Here is a 17,851-nt window from a genome sequence, read left to right as displayed (position 1 = left end):
CACCCTGGGCTCCATTAATTGTTAGATTGACTGGACTTTCATTTACTTAAAAAATAAGGGTGCCACTTAACTCAGTTGTAGGAGTTTACACTTTATCAACAAAATTGGAATGTGTCTTTTTCTTATTTTCTACTTTATTCCCAAACACTACTGGGTCCCCCTTTCTTCTCCCCCTGAATTTATGTTGTAAGCCGCTGGCATTGCCTTGGCAGCATAATAGGAAACACTTTTTTTTTTTTTTTTAGGGCATCTGTATCCAATGGGAACTATATCTGTTTATTTCTTCCACCTGGCGTCTGTCCACAGGAAGCCAGGCATTTCTAACCCCCTTACCTTACAGAACTTATTTTGTTCTGTAACAGAAACATTTTGTTGGAACGGACTAGAAGGCACCTCTCCCACTCCACCCTGCAACCCATCTTCTAAACATGATTGAGCAATATGATATGTATTATAAATCACTATCAAATGGCTCCAGATTTAGGTGATTAAGAATTAACCTTCTCCTCTTGTGTTTTATTTCCAGAGATAACCTGTCTCCTAATTACCCACTTAAAACCGCACATACCACATTCAGAATTTAGAAAAGGTTTGATTTGGGCACAGTACTTGAGCACACAGATAGATCCTACAGAGAAATTGAAGCAATTTATTCTTGCCAACTTTTTGCAGGTCCGAAGATTAAATGAAAAGGAGCATTCTGGCTGTGGGGCTGATTATGTGAAATAAGACGTAAGACATGTTTAATGCTCAGCAGGATGCTTGGCACATAGTAAGTGCCTAATAAATTCCAATTACTGCTACTGCTAAGCCCCATCATTACCTTCACTTTTACTACAATTAGCATAGAATGAGCTAGTTTTATTCTCTAGAGAATATTCTGCATTCTTTGAACTAGATGAACTCAAGCTGTAAAAACATTTGATAAGTGGTATATAGATGAAGTGATTTAAAAAAAACCCATGCAGCCCAGTTTTCTGGCTTGCACTGGAGCCCCAGTGACCATTTAAGAAAGCGCCCAGGCTTTGCCTATCATGGAATTGCAAATTTGCCTACAGGCAATAGTGAGCTGAAGGGCTTTTTGCCTTGGTTTCCTCTCCTATAAAAAATAATGGGATTGCCCCAGCTCAGGAATCGTGCACTCAAGTGGTCCAGGGACCAGCCAGATACAAAACACCATGCCTGAGGAGTAATGCCAGCTGACACTTGGCCTCAGCATACAGGAGCCATGGGGATAGTTATACCTATGGGGTCTGGGTTTTACCTGCCAAAGACTAGGGAGTTGATACATATAGCTGAGTTAGTGATTTTATCTAATGTTTATAACCTTGTTGGCTATAGTATTCCATCTTAGGTCCGTTTAAATGATGAGAAAACTGAGGCTTAGCTACAGTCAGTAACTGGTGCAAGGGCACAGAGCTATCGAGGGAGAGCAGAGTGTCTGTTTCTAAAGACTTTTCTTTTGAGGGAGAACATGGGGTTTGCCTTCTGTGAAACCCACCTAAAAGTGTAGAAACTTGCCCTCAACTTCTTGACTTCCCATTAACAACTGACTGTGGTTGTTACTTAAATGTATTTCTTTTCTTTTTTTTTTTTTTTTAATGTTTATTTATTTCTGAGACAGAGACAGAGCATGAATGGGGGAGGGGCAGAGAGAGGGAGACACAGAATCCGAAGCAGGCTCCAGGCTCTGAGCTGTCGGCACAGAGCCCGACGTGGGGCTCAAACTCACAAACTGTGAGATCATGACCTGAGCTGAAGTCAGTCACTCAACCGACTGAGCCACCCAGGCACCCCTTTAAATGTATTTCTAAGTGTGTCTTGGGTTTATTTGGTTTTCAGTAATTGTGGGCCCCAGTTTCTTCATGAGAGTCTGGTGATGAATGAGTTAAACAATAAAAGAGGGTTCCCTCCACACAGAGCCCCTTGCCTAAGCTTGCTTCTATTTCCTCTGAAGAAAAAGAGATGTGTCAGGACAAAGGAGGAACTCAGAGATTGAGAGATATTTCTACTGTAACTTAGTCATCACCATCAGTTTTGTTACTGGAGGCAGACAGACCTGCTCCCGCTCACAACCATTGGTCATCCTCCAACAGTTACTAAGCACAGAGCCCTCCAGGCACCCACTGCGAACACCCTGTATCTCTGAGACTTGCACAAAGTGTCTCTCAGCCTTGGATGTGAGGGTGGGGTGGGGTGCCCAACATTATGACAATAAGTAAAAAGCAAAGAGCAGTTTGAGGCTAGTCCTAGGCATTTAACAAAAAATCTTGAACCCCCTTTCCTTTGAGTAGGCTTTAGCTCTCAAAAAACAAAAACAAGACAAAACAATAAGAAACCCCACTGTTTTTCAACAATCTTTTTTGTAGTTTCTTTTTTTTTTTCATTCTTTTAAATTTGAGATACAATTGACGTATGGCTTTATATTAGTTTCAGGTGTACAACATAAAGATTCAATATTTGTATATATTGGGAAATGATCACCACAACATATATGTATAGGTAACACCCACCAACACATATAGTTACAGTTTTCTTTCTTGTGAGGTGAGCTTGTAAGATCTCTCTTAGCAACTTTGAAATATACAACACGGTAGTGTTAACTATAGTTACCATGCTGTACATGACATCTCCAGGATTTATTTATTTTATAACTGGGAGTTTGTACCTTTGATCACCTAAACAGTCAATTCTTAATGGACAAAGATAATATGTGTTCAATGCTTGAATTTCTGAGACTCTGGGAAAGGCCACTGGGGAATTAGAAGGTGTAGACTATATACCGAAAGACTGCAGATCCAGAAGATTGATAGTTCAGGTCAATCCTATAAATACGGTATGCATGCCAGACTTTGTGCTAGGTGGCGATACAAAGAAGAAGAATATCTAGACTTTGTCATCATGGCTCTCACAGCCTGGGAGAGATGTGGATGTTTATGCAAATAATACAATACGTTGATTGGGGCCTCTGGATGGCTCAGTGGGTTAAATGTCCGACTTCAGCTCAGGTCATGATCTCACAGTCTGTGAGTTCGAGCCCTGCATCAGTCTGTGTGCTGACAGCTCAGAGCCTGGAGCCTGCTTCAGATTCTGTCCCCTGTCTCTCTCTACCCCTCCCTTGCTCATGCTCTCTCTCTCTCTCTCTCTCTCTCTCTCTCTCAAAAATAATAAACATTAAAAAAAGTAATACAATACAGTGATTGGTGCTCTAGGTACAGTGCACCCAAACTCCTTTGGGGATACAAACAAGGGATGTCTAATTTAGAATCCCACCCTTTAAAGATGTGAGGACTTGTTCAGTCTGTAAATTTTCATGGCTGGGAGGGATCAGGCACAGTTATGCACAGGCACTAACATCCACATTCCCTTTGAAGCTGGCAATTGCAGAAAACATGCACATCTTCGTGAGACATTAGCAAACACCTAAAAGTGGGAACCTGAAGATGAGCCTCTTAAAATGCATTGATTACAAACAAGAGCAACCCTTTGGGTGCTGTTAGATATTCTTATCACTATGGATCTTTTTTTCCTGAGAGGGGAGGGAAGGGAACTTACATTTACAGGACACCTGACAGGAGCCAACTGCCTTAAAGGTTATCTCATTTAATGTTCAAGAAAATCCTCTAAGGTGAACATTTTAACATCTTTCTAAGCTTAGTAAGTGGGCGTTCAGAGAAGTTAAGCAACTTGCCCAAGATCAGACAGTTAGAATGTGACCAAACAAGCATTCTGACCCAGTCCTGTGTGACTCCAAAACCTGTACCGTTTCTACATTTCTGCTGCACTGTCCTGACTCCCTGAATTTCCGTTCCCTGTATGAGTGTTTGCTCCTTCTCTGTTTTCTTATATTATTACTACCTCCCCTTCATAGAGCCAGCCTTTCCCTTTCTCTTAGCACTTTCATGCTTATTGATGTTGAAGTCTTTGAGCCACTGGTGAGTCTAGCTTCTAAAAGGAGGTACAGACTAAAGTGAACGAGATCATTACCATCTTGTCGACATTAACACCACATCGTTAAAATCAGAGAGGAAGCATGGTGACATTAACCTTCACTTACATTTGCTTCCCTGCTTAGCACTGTGTAGAATGATTTAGAGGTATGTGATTTCTCCTATCTGGGGACAGATGACAAGTTCCAAAGGATGTGTGTGGAGTTTAATGAGAAATAATGACGGAAGTATGATTTAGGGATTCTGTCTTTGAGAGACAGAGGGAGGTCACCTGCATGGCTCAGTGGGTTAAGTGTCTGACTTCAGCTCAGGTCATGATCTCGTGGTTTGGGAGTTTGAGCCCCGCTAAAAGCTCTGTGCTGACAGCTCAGAGCCTGGAGCCTGCTTCGTGTTCTATGTGTGTCTCTCTCTCTGCCCCTCCAGGGCTCACGCTCTGTCTTGCTCTCTTAAAAAGAAACATTAAAAAAATTTTTTTAAAGACAGAAGAGAAGTGCCATGGCAAAGGCTGCAATACAGTGCAATACAGGCTCCGTAAAGGCAAGATGGTAACAATAAAAGGTAACAGAAAGAACAAATACAAAGAGAGTGGAAACTCAGAAGGAAGCTAGATGACTATATGAAGAAGGTCCTGGGCCAATACACTGAGGCATATTTGCGCACACACATTCATGTGCTCCTGTGTTGGGGAAGGTAAGGATGGGAGAGTTGAAATGAGAAAATCATAGTGAATTATGACATTCCCATGGATTCATTTTCTTTTCCTGTTACCACAATTAATCTGGATTTCATTCACCTTTCTTTCCTCTGGGCTTTCACCACCTTCTAGGTCATCTTTCTGCTATTTTGAATAGAGAAATGCTTTACTCTCAGTCCAGGAAAGGTGACCAGAAAGGACCTACTTTCACAGCTGGGCTGTTTGTTTGCAAGGGCTTCAACCCTGAAAGCACGGGCCACAGAGGGAGGTAGGGATGAGGATGGGAATGGGGGCAAACTCAGGGAAGACTTCTGAAGTGGCATAAATAAGAATTGAGACAATTTCCACTTGAAGTCACCTCTCCACTTATGAGTCATTAACCATCTGGAACCAAGTGCAGTTAATTTAGCACCACGCTGGAAAGCTTATAACGTGAACCACATTCCAGGGCCCGGGCATCCAGGTTTTAATCCTTTGTAAACGCCTCTCTTTTGGAACACAATTTGGTGTGAGTACATAGGAACTAAGAATTGTGCCAACTGGTGAGTCATCGCTCTCTGCTTTCTTCCAGAGCACTGTGGGAAAAGGATGGGCAGACTGGGTCAGATAAAACCCAGTCCCACCCAAACTCTCACTGAAGGCTGGAAACAAATCCATTTTTTAAATGTTTTTAAAATCTAATTGGACTCAGAAAAGAGATAATAAGCCTCTGTTCTTTGGTTTCAACTTGGATCTGAAGCCTTGTTTTGTTTTCTAAGTCTCTAGGCTATCACACTGGGTTATAACTTTTTTGTTTCTGCTTGCCTTTTAAAGGACATTTATTGGGGCAGTTGGGTGGCTCAGTCGGTTGAGCCTCTGACTCTTGATTTCAGCTAGGATCATGATCCCAGGGTCGTGGAATCCAGCCCCAAGTCGGGCTCTGTGTTGAGCGTGGAGCCTGCTTGGGATTCTCTCACTCTCCCCTGCTTGTGCTCTAAATAAATAAATAAGCAAATAAATAAATAAATGGACATTTATTAAATCATTAATGATCGATTGCACTGTGGTAGGTTTTGGGGATACAAAAGCGTGGTTCCTGACTTTGAGGACAGTACAGGCTAGAGCTGTGAGGGCATACCTAAATAATGTGTGTGTAAATACTATGTAGTAAGTCTTTTCTTGAAGGTACAATGGGCACAATCTCTTCTGGATCTCTGTCTGAACATGGACCCATACTAGGGATGAGGTTTTCTTATTGCACTGGACGGTGTTGCTCTTGGAATTCCCAGTGCTTCCTCTGCAAACTTGGAAGAACAAACTATATTTTTCTCTGCTTGAACTTAATTGACTATGCTTATGATATAGTATCAGCATAAGCCTTGGGAGTCCTCTGACACTCTCTCCTTAACAAAGGGTTGGGATATTTTTGTCTTGAATACCTTTCCACTTTTGGTTGGTAAGCTGTCCAGGTGTTTATAGCCTTTTGCGTAAACTTGTGTCTTCTGGTGTTCTAATGATAACAAGTGGCTATGTAAATTAATTCTTGGCCTTGGCTGAAATGGTGCATGGTGAATCTAAAGATTTCCGTTACATAGTTTGAAACATAAGGCCAGTTCTTTGAAGCCTTTTTCCTAGGCAGTTGACCACAATGGGAGTGGACAAGAAGGGAGGGCATATTGGGTAAGAGGACTGTACTCCAGGATTCTATTACATTTGGTGACATTTTAGAAAACTGTTTAATTTGATTCCACTATTGTTTGTGACTTGCCATCTGGCATTATTTCCTTTCTTCTGTTTTCTTTGGCTTTAGTTTTCTCTTATTTGTCAAGTTTCTTAATGTGGAGGCTGAGGTCACTGATCTAAAGATTTTTTTTTTCTTTCTATTGTAAGCATTTAGCACTCTAGATTTCTCTCTAATCCCGCTTCAGCTGCATCCCACAAATTTTGATATGTTGTGCTGTTATTTTCATTCAGTTCAAAGGACTTTCTAATTTCCTTTTTGATTTCTTTTTGACTTCTGGGTTATTTAAAAGTGTTACCCAACTATTTGGATATTTTTCAAGTAATATTCTGTTACTTATTTTGAGTTTAGTTTAATTGTAGTCAGAAAATAAACTATGTGTGACTTGAATGTTCTTAAATATTTTGAGACTAGTTTTTGGCCCAGAATATAGTCTATCTTGAAAAGAATACCTATGCTGCTGTAGACAGAGTGTTCCATAAATGTCAATTAGGTTATGTGGTGTGATAGTGATGTGCAAGTGTTCTATATTCACACTGATTTTTGTCTACCTACTCTTTGGGTAATTAAAAGAAGAGTTTTGAAATCACCAGCTGCACTTATGGATTTTCTGTCAGTTTTTGTTTGATGTATTTTACACATCTGTTATTAGGTGCATAAACATTAAGGTTTGCTAAATGCTCTTGATAAATTGACCCCTCTCTAATTATGAAATGACCTTCTGTGATAGTTAATTTTATGTATCAACTTGATTAAGCCATGGAGTTCCCAGATATTTGGTCAAGCATTATTCTGGGTGTCTGTGACGGTGTTTTTGGATATGAGTAACATTTGAATTGGTAGACGGAGTAAAGCAGATTGTTCTCCCCAGTGTGCGTGGGGTTCATCCAATCCCTTGAAGGTCTAAATAGGACCAAAGGCTGAGTAAGAAGAAATTCCTCCTACCTGAGTGCCTTTAAGCTGGGAATATCTTTTTTTTTTTTTTTTTTTTCCTGTCTTTGGACTTGAACTGAAACATCTGTTCTCCCTGGCTCTTGAGCCTGCTGGCCTTAGGAGCAGAACTCCACCATCAGCTCTCCTGGGGCTCCAGCTTGCCAACTGCAGATCTTGGGACTTGTCAGCCTCCATACTCCTATGAGCCAATTTCTTATAATATACTTTATTATATATTTTATATACACTTCTTTTTTATACATATTTATGTAATGTATATTACAATTATTACATCTTCTATCTGTACCTATTTATATGTATATCTCCTCTTGGTTTGGTCTCTCTGGAGAACACTAATACATTCTCTTTATCCCTAATAATATTCTTTGCTCTGAAATCTACTCCCAACTCCAGCCTTCTTTTCATTAGTTGTTAGCATGCTATATTTTTTCATCTCTTACTTTTAATCCATGTGTGTCTTTACATTTAAAGTGGGTTTCTTGTTTTGCTTGTTTATCCAATGTAGCAGGTATCTATCTTTTATTATTTTTTTAATGTTTATTTCATTTTTGAGAGAGAGAGAGAGAGCGCGCTAGCAGGGGAGGGGCAGAGAGAGAGGGAGACACGGAATCTGAAGCAGGCTCCAGGCTCAGAGCTGTCAGCACAGAGCCCAACGCGGGGCTCCAACCCATGAACTATGAGATCATGACCTGAGCCAAAGTCAGACACTTAACTGACTGTGCCACCAGGTGCCCCTGAGGTCTCTATCTTTTAATTGAGGTGTTTAGACCATTCACACTTAATGTGATTATTAATACAGTTGGGATTAATCTGTCATCTTGCTCTTCTCTACGTGTCCCATCTATTCTTTGTCTTTATTTTCAACTTTTTCTTCCTTTTTCAGACTAAATTTTTTTTAGATAATTCTACTTTACTCCTTTCATTGGCTTATGGGCTATAACTTTTTGTTGTTTTATTTCAGTGGTTGCTTTTGGGATCACAGTATATGTTTTAAATTTATCACAGTCTACCTTCAAGTGATTTGATACTGTTTCGCATACGGCATAAGTACCTTATGACATTGCAGCAGTTCTCCCTGAAGCACTTCTTTTAATGTTTCTTGTGCAGGTGTGCTGGTGATCAAGTCTCTCAGCTTTTGTGTATCTAAAAAAGAAGTTGTTGAATTTTCATTTTCTTAGCTTTTTATTTTGAAATAATGTCGACTCCAGGAAATTGCAAAAATAGTACTAGAGTGAGTCCCATGAACTTTTTACTGAGCTTTCTCCAATGGTGGCAGCTTATAACTGGAGTACAATAAAACCAGGAAATTCACATGAATACAGTACTGTTAACTAGACTACTGACCTTACTCAGTTTTTACCAGTTGTTTCATGTACTCATTTGTGTATTTTACCTTCATGTTTGAAAGTTATTTGTACTGGATATTGGACTTCTATGTTGGCAGTCTTTTCTTTCAGTAAAAGATATCTCACTGCTGTGGCTTGTGTTGTTTCTGATGAGAAGTCTTCTGACATTCTTATCTTTATTCTTCTCTATGTAATGTATCATTGCTGTGGCTGCTTTTACGAATTTTCTGTTTATCACTAGTTTTAAGCAATTTGTAAGGTGCCTTGTGTAGTTTTCTTATGTTTCTTGTGCTTGGATTTCTTGGATCTGTGCATTTATAATTTTCATTAAATTTGGAAAAATTTTTCAGCCATTATTTCCTCAAATATTTTTTTGGTGTCACCACACTCCCCCTCTGCATTTAGGAGACTCCATATTACATCACTTGAATTTTTTACCAACTCAGTGGAAGTCTATTTTATTTTAGTCTTTTATTCCTCTGTGTGTTTCATTCTAGATATTTTTTAATGCTATATGTCAAGTTTATTAATGTTTCCTGAAAGATATATAATCTGTTAATCACATTTTTGTATTATTTTTACATTTATTGTATTTTTCATCTGAGACATTCTATTTTCAATTCTAGAAGCTTGATTTGGGTCTTTTAAAATATCTTCCATGTAGCTACAGAGCATAGTTAACCTTTTTGTGACCTGACCTTGTTGAATATATGGGATGTAGTTATAACTCTTTTAATGTTCTTCTCTATGAATTCTATCATTATGTGTCATTCCTGGGTCTGTTTCTACTGAATTATTTTTCTCTTCAACATAGATCCTATTTTCCTGCTTATTTGAAAGCCTGACAATTTTTGATTGGATGTCAGGCATTGTGAATTTTATCTTCTTGGATGCTAAATATATTTATATTCCTAAAAATATTCTCAGATTTTGTTCTGGACCATAGATTACTTGGAAACAATTGGATCCTTTCAAGTCTTATTTTTAAGCTTTGTTAGGGATGAAAGCTGCATTTAGGCTAGGCTGAATTTGTCTCCACCACTGAAGCTAACCCTTTCTGTGTACTTCAACTGATGTCCCCTGACAAGAAGTTTTTCACTCTAGCTGGTAAAAACAGAAACTATTCCCAGTTCTATGTTTGTTCCAAGAATTGTTCCTTCCACTCCTTTTAGGCAGTTCTTTCCCCAGCCTTGGAATAGTTTCCTCACCTGAATGCACCATTCAGTACTTGGTTGATGACACCAAGGCTGTGCTTTTCAGATCTCTGAGGCTTTCTCTGAGCAGCTCTTCCCTGTCCAGTGCTCTGCACTATATTCTCTAGACACTTTGGCTTCCCTACACACCTACCTCTGTCTGATCAACTCAGGGAGACTGCTGGACTCTGACTGGGTTCCCCTGCCAGTCTGGATATTCTTTTTAGGCAGTTAGCTGGGTTGATTATAGGTCTCATCTCTTATTTTCCCACTCTAAACAATCACTAGACTGTACTGTTTGATGTCCAATGTCTACAAAATGTTGTTTCATCATACATTTTGTCTAGTTTTATTATTTGTTGCAGGTAGTAAAGTAAATATGGCCATTGTTTCTCCATTTTAGCACAAAATGGAAGTTCTGCAACTGGAATTTTGTTGAAGAAACTTTATTGGTTCCCTAGGGCTGCTGTAACAGAGTATCATAAACTAGATGACTTTAAAACAATATAAATTTATTCTCTCACAGTTCTGTAGGCTTGAAGTCCAAAACCAAGGGGTCAGCAGTGCCATGCTCCTTCCAAAGACTCTTCCTTGCCTCTTCTAGCTTTTGGTGGTTGGCTGCAATCCTCACTGTTCCTCAGCTTTAGATGCATAACCCCAATCTCTGCTTTCATCTTCACATGGCTTCTCCCCGGTGTGCCTATGTCTGTGTCCAAATTTCCTCTTCTTATAAAGGTACCAGTCATTGCATTAGGGTCCACCCTAATCCAGTATAATCTCATTTTAACTTGATTACATCTGTGTCTTAGTTCAGGGTGCTGTAACAGAATATCATAGACAGGGTAGCTTAAAAACAAACATTTATTAATCACAGTTCTGGAGGCTAGGAATTCCAAGTTGAAGGTCCCAAGAGACCCAGTGTCTGGTGAGAGCACCATTCCTGGTTTGCAGATAACTGTCTTCACTGTATCCTCCCAGCAAAGAGAGCAGGAAGGTATTCATCTCTCATCTCTTCTTATAAGGGCACTGATCCCATTCATGAGGTCTCCACCTTTATGGCTTAGTTCCCTCGCATTGGCCCCCGTTTCCCAATATCACCCACATTGGCAATCTAGGCTTCAACATGAATTTGTGGGGATGGGGGACATAAACATTCAAGAATTCAGTCCATAGCACTCTGTAATCACCCCACATCAAATAAGGTCACATTCACAGGTACCAGGAGCTAGCGTTTTAACATATCCTTTGGGGGGACACAATTCAATCCATAACAGAAACATTTCTTCTTCTTCATTTATATATATATATACATATACATATATATATGTGTGTGTGTGTGTGTGTATACACATATATATATTTTTAATGATATATACACATATATGTGTATATATATAATATATATATAATAATATATATTATATATATAATTTAATGATATATATATAAATATATATACATATATATGTGTATATATATCATTAAATTATATATATTTATATATTTATATATACATACATATTTACATGTATATATACATATATATTTATATATATACATATATATTTACATGTATATATACATATATATTTATATATATATACATATATATTTTTTTTAATGTTTGAGACAGAGACAGACTGAGAGACAGAGCATAAGCATGAGCAGAGCGGGAGGAGGGGGTGCAGGGAAGAGAGGGAGACACAGAATCCGAAGCCGGTTCCAGGCTCTGAGCTGTCAGCACAGAGCCCATCATGGGGCTGGAAATCATGAACCATGAGATCATGACCTGAGCTGAAGTTGGACGCTTAACTGACTGATCCACCCAGGTGCCCCAATATCTTTTTTTTTTTTTTTTAAAGTAAGCTGTATGCCCAATGTGGGGCTTGAACTCACAACCCAAAGATCAAGAATCGCGTGCCGTACCAACTAAGCCAGCCAGGTGCCCCCTTCTTCATTTTTTAAAATGATATTTTAAATTTTATTAAGTTTTTTTTAAATTTTTTAACATTTATTTATTTTTGAGAGACAGAAAGAGACAGAGCACAAGTAGGGGAGGGGCAGAGAGAGAGAGGGAGACACAGAATTCCAAGCAGGCTCCAGGCTCTTAGCTGTCAGCACAGAGCCTGACACGGGGCTCGGCTGGAACTCACAAACCGTGAGATCATGACCTGAGGCGAAGTTGGATGCTTAACTGACTGAGCCACCCAGGCACCCCCCCACCCTGTTCTTATTTTGATTAAAGCATATTTTAGATAAAACAAAGATGATTGATCTTTGTGGAAAACTGTTAAAATACTCTGCATTGTTAGTTTATTTTTGGATGTCCTCAAGTATTTATGATAGTTTCTAAATCAACTCCATATTTATCTTTTCTTAAATATGATTTAATACAATGAAATTATTGCTTTAAAACTTCTAATATTGGCTTTAAAAAAAAAAGAAAAAGTCATTATATATTTTTTGGCCTTCTGTTTCACCCTGAATCAAAGTGATTATTAGAGATTAAAAAGGTTCAAACTGGAAATTGTAGGAAGTCACTGCTGTGATGTTATCTTAAAAGTAGCTTCTTGCTTGAGGATTAAAATGTGTAGTCAATTAAGTTTTCATTATCTGGAGGGATTAGAAGAAATGCTGTCAAATAGGCTGACCCTTGATTCCATTTACAACTTCTTTTTAAAGGAAATCCAGAAAGGAATCACTCACATACTCATCCAGTCTCTAATAAAGTTTAATTCCATGAGCTAATATCATCAATGACAGAACCATGATCAAAATTAGAACAGGACTTATAAAGGTCTACACTGTAAATGGACTTTCCTTAGGGTAATAATCAGTGTTTAGTCCATGTGCCCATGGATCCATAGGTTTTCTGAAGTGGAAGGGAATTCTGAGATCTCCATCATCATGCTTAATATGTTATACTATTTTAATTGTCTATGTGACTTTCTCCCCCATAAGAACCTTGAGAGAACAAATACCTTGGTACTTAACACAGTGTAATGTACTAGGTTTTCAGTAAATATTTGTTCAAGACAACAGGAAGTAAGAAAGGAAGGACCAAACAAGTGAATGAATAAGGCCCAAAGAAGTTTAGCATCATGTCTATGACCACATAAATAATGATAAGGTAGAACTAAAACTTGCTCTCCTGGTTCTCAAGTAGTTTTCTTTACAACATCTCCTGTATTTATTATCTCTTTGAATATTAGTTCTTTATCTGCATTTTACAAATTTTCATGAATAATAATAGATAGCACTCTTACAATACTTAATACCTTCCTGGTATTTTTCTTTTTCTTATTTTCTTTCTTTTCTTTTTTTTTTTTTAAGAGAGAGAGGGAGAGAGAGTGCAGTTGTACTCATGCACCTGCACTTGCACATAAGCAAACGGGGGAGAGGCAGAGGGCGAGGGAGGGCAAGAGTCTTAAGCCAGCTCCATGCCCAGTGAAGAGTCCTACACGGGCTCCATTTCAAGACAGATTCTGACCCGAGCCAAAATCAAGAGTCAGACACTTAACTGACTGAATCACCCATGTGGCCCACTCCTGGTATTTTTCTAAGTGCTTTCAATGTATTAAAGTCATTTGTTCTTTATAACAACTCTATAAGATAGGCATCATTTCCCCTACATTACAGGAAACTGAAATACAAAACACTTAAGTAATATGCTCACGGTCTCATGTCTAGTAACTGGTAAAGCTGAGATTAGAACCCAGGCAGTCAAGCACTAGAGTCTATGTATAAACCAAACCACTATGATATGGTCCTTGAAATAGAGTCCCATTTATCTTTTTGTTAAAGTTGTGTGAGGAAAAGTAAAAGAATACCTAATACAGAATAGCATAATACAAATTTTATTGTACAAAGAATGTATTTTTTAATGTGTTTTTATACTCAAGATGCTCATTTTTTAAAAATTTCCACTGAAAGATACAAAAACAATAGAGAAAAGGTTTATAAACTAATACTGAGAAGCAAATTAAGTATTCCATGGATAGTAGTTTGACAGACTTTTTATAAACAATTTTCTAAAAGTCAGAATTGATTTTTTTGTTTCTCCAAGGGAGTTAAGACTTACTCTTCTTAGGGGCGCCTGGGTGGCGCAGTCGGTTAAGCGTCCGACTTCAGCCAGGTCACGATCTCGCGGTCCGGGAGTTCGAGCCCCGCGTCAGGCTCTGGGCTGATGGCTCAGAGCCTGGAGCCTGTTTCCGATTCTGTGTCTCCCTCTCTCTCTGCCCCTCCCCCGTTCATGCTCTGTCTCTCTCTGTCCCAAAAATAAATAAAACGTTGAAAAAAAAATTTTTTAAAAAAAGACTTAACTCTTCTTAGGAGCACGTGGGTGGCTTAGTCAGTTAAGCGTCCTACTTTTGATTTCAGCTCAGGTCATGATCTCATGATCCAGTCCTCCAAGGGCTCTGCACTAGGCACAGAGCTGCTAAAGATTCTCTCTCTCCCTCTGTTCCTCTCCTCATGCATGTGCACGTGCTCTCTCTCTCTCTCTCTCTCTCCCTCTCTCAAAAAAAAAAATTTTTTTTTTAAACAAAGACTTGGGGCACCCAGGTGGCTCAGTCAGTTGAGCATCCAACTCTTGATTTTGGCTCAGGTCATGGTTTCATGTCATGGGATCAAGCCCCACATGGGGCTCTGCACTGAGCATGGAATCTGCTTGGGATTCTCTCTCTCTCTTCCTCTGCCCCTCCTCTCCTCTCCCCACTTGTGCTCTCTCTCTCTCTTTAAAATAAATAAAAAACAAATAGGTTTTTTAAAAAAGACATTCTTTTTAACCTTTTCTGTATAGTTCTAAAGTAAAAGTCATTCTAATGCTATTTTTTTTTAATTGCTTGCTCTAGGGTTTGCAATATACATTGTTAAACTTATCACAGTCTTTCTTCAAATAATGTTACACAGCTTCATGCATAATGTAAAAACCTTACAACAGTATATTTCCATTTCCCTCTCTGATCTTTGTGCTATTGTATTATATGTTTTATGTCTATATATGTTTTAAGCTCCACAATGCCTTGTAATTCTTTTTGCTTCAATCCACTGTCTTTTAAAGAAATTTTAAAATTAGAATAAAAGTATTTCATATTTACTCATGTATTTATCATTTCCAATACTCATTATTCCTTTGTGTAGATCCAGATTTCCATTTGATATGATTTTCCTTTTGCTGGAGAAACTTCCTTAAACATAATTTTATAGCTCAGGTATGTTGATGATAATTTATTTCTGCTCATGTTTATCTAAAACAGTTTTTATTTTGCCTTCATTTTTGAAAACTATTTTTGCCAGATTTGGAATTATAAGTTAACAGGCTTCCCCCTCCCTCTTTAACGCTTTAAAGATCTTATTCCATTGGCTTTTGGCTTGTGTGTTTCTGAAAGAAGTCAGCTGTAATTCTTATTTTTGTTGCTCCCTAGGTAATCAGTCTTTTTTTTTTTAATGTTTATTTTTGAGAGAGAGAGAGAAAGAGACAGTGTGCACAAAAAGGGGAGGGCAGAGAAAAGGAGAGACACAATCCCAACACACAATCCTCTGCACTGATGGTGCAGAGCCTGATGTGGGGCTCAGTCTCACGAACCGTGAGATCATGACCTGACCCAAAAGTAAGACTCAGATGCTCAACCAACTGGGCCACCCAGGCACCCTTCCCCCTAGGTCATCAGTCTTTCCCTCTGGCTGTTTTCATATTTTCTCTTTATCATTGGTTTTCAACAGTTTGGTAATCATGTACCTTGGTGCTGTTTATTTTTTGTTGTTTTTAGCCTGCTTGAGATTCATTAAATTTCTTGGGTCTATGGGTTTTTAGGTTTGGTCAAATTTGGGAAATTTCTCACTATCAGGACTTCACATGTTTTTCTTTTTTCCTACTCCTCTCCTGAGACTTCAGTTTTACAGCTAATAGACTGCTTGCTATTATTCCAAAAATCATGGAGGTTCTGTTCATTTTTTTCTTTTTTTAGTCTTTTTTTCTTTCTGTGCTTAATTTTGAATGTATTCTAAATTGCTAAACCCTCAAATTCACTAATTTTTTTCTTCTTCAGTGTCTTATTGTTAACCTCATCAGTGAAATTTTTATTTCAGGCACTATATTCTTTATTCCCAGAGTTATATTAATTATTTAAAAAATATCTTCAACTCTCATTATATGTATGTTTTCTTTTAAATAATTGTATATCGCTGTAGTAGTTGTTTTAATTTTTTTTAATGTTTATTTTTGATAGAGAGGGAGAGAGAGAGAGACAAAGTGTGAGTGGGGAAGGGGTAGAGAGAGAGGGAGACACAGAATCTGAAGCAGTTCAGGCTGAGTTGACAGCACAAAGCCTGACATGGTGCTAAAACTCAGGGACTGCAAGATCATGGCCTGAGCGGAAGTCAGACACTCAACTGACTGACCCATCTAGGTGCCCCTATAGTAATTATTTTAATGTTATCTGCCTAGGATCATTATCTCTGTCATCTTTTTTTAGTTTATTTATTTATTTTTGAGAGAGAGAGAGAGAGAGAGAGAGAGAGAGAGAGAGAGAGAGAAAGAGTATGCACGTGCATGTGGGGGAGGGGAGAGAGAGAGAGAGGGAGGAGAATCCCAAGCAGGCTCCATGTTGTCAGCATGGAACCCAGCTTGGGGCCCAATCTCATGAACTGTGAGATCATGACCTGAGCCAAAATCAAGAGTTGGATGCCCAACCATCTGAGTCACACAGCCACCCCTCTGTCCTTTTTAGGAAGTCTGTTTCTAATGATTATTTTTTCTCTTTATTCTGAATTACACTTTCCCCTTCTTGGTATGTCTGAGTGTTATAGATGTTATATTGTTCAGTTTCTGTATTTGTTGTCTTTCTTTGAATAGTGAGGCTTTGTTTTGGCAAGTAGTTAAATTACATGCAGATAAGTTTGACCCATTTAAGACCTTATACTTTTCTTTTTTTAACGTCAGCTCTGTCAGCACAGAGCCCATTACGGGGCTTGAACTCACAGACCGTGAGACCATGACCTGAGCGGAAATCGGACGTTTAACCGACTGAGCCATCCAGGCTCCCCAAGACCTTATACTTTTCTAAAGCAGGTATAGAGTAGCCTTCTACTAAGATGTGACTCTACTAGTGTCTATACTGAATGATCTAGAATGTCACTGAGGTCTCTCTATTAATCAAAATCAAAAGTCAGAGAGGCAAATCAAAAGGAATTGGTCAGGATGGCTTCACTGAGAAGGTAATGGTTTACACATAAGTGCTTTTCTTTTACTTTTCTTTATTGGATCAATGGGTGTGAATTATTCTAATAATATTGATATATAATGTCAAACTGCTTTGCAGGTCATAACATTTTATACTTTCACCAGTAGTTTAGGAGAATGCCTGCCTCACAATATCATTGACAGTATTGAGTATTATGTTTAGTAAATTATAGTATAATCTCTTGGAAGTAATATCATGCAGTCATTAGAATCATGTTTTTTGAAAACTAATGACTTGGAGGAAGAGCTCTTAAAACTGGTAATTGAACAAAAGCAGGATAAAAAAAATTTACATACATTGAGATCTCACTATTAAATAAAGATCATTTATATTATTTGTTTATAGCATTTATCTGTGGATAATAGGATTATGAGAGATTTTTATATCCTCATTTTTTTAGTATTACCTTGATACTAAAAACTACTTTAAAACATGAGGTATCTGGTAAATGGGTTACTCCAAACATGGAAATACTTGACAGCAAGAAAGTCTATACACATAGAAACTATATACCCACCACAATCTATAACTGGAGTCACATCTTTCAGTCTCTGTATTCATCAGGAATCTTCTAAGAATGGAGCTGTCTGGGCCATCAAAAGGACTGTCCTAGGGTACATGGGTGGCTCAGCTAGTAAGGGGTCCAACTTCAGCTCAGGTCATGATCTCATGGTTTGTGAGTTTGAGCCCTGCATGGGCTCTGTGCTAACAGCTCAGAGCCTGGAGCTTGCTTTGGATTCTGTTTCTCCC

General features: G+C 38.4%; 1 protein-coding gene across 5 annotated transcripts in view; it reads left to right on the top strand.

The window, feature by feature from the left end:
• LOC112871726 (uncharacterized) overlaps positions 1-17,851 on the top strand; it is an 86,488-nt gene that overhangs the window by 5,798 nt on the left and 62,839 nt on the right. Inside the window, exon 3 of one of the 5 annotated variants that reach the window (XR_015254835.1) lies at positions 673-1,357. The exons of the other annotated variants lie outside the window; for them this stretch is intronic. The gene's annotated coding sequence lies outside the window, so the exon portion shown is untranslated. Of the gene's footprint in view, positions 1-672; positions 1,358-17,851 lie in introns of those variants that run through there. 5 annotated transcript variants of the gene reach the window in all.

This window comes from Puma concolor, chromosome C1 (assembly GCF_028749965.1).
Source record: "Puma concolor isolate L17-30 chromosome C1, mPumCon1.1.hap2, whole genome shotgun sequence".
NCBI classification, from domain to species: Eukaryota; Metazoa; Chordata; class Mammalia; order Carnivora; family Felidae; genus Puma; species Puma concolor.
The sequence above is the reverse complement of the archived record's forward strand: the minus strand, read 5'-3'. Positions and strand labels throughout refer to the sequence as shown.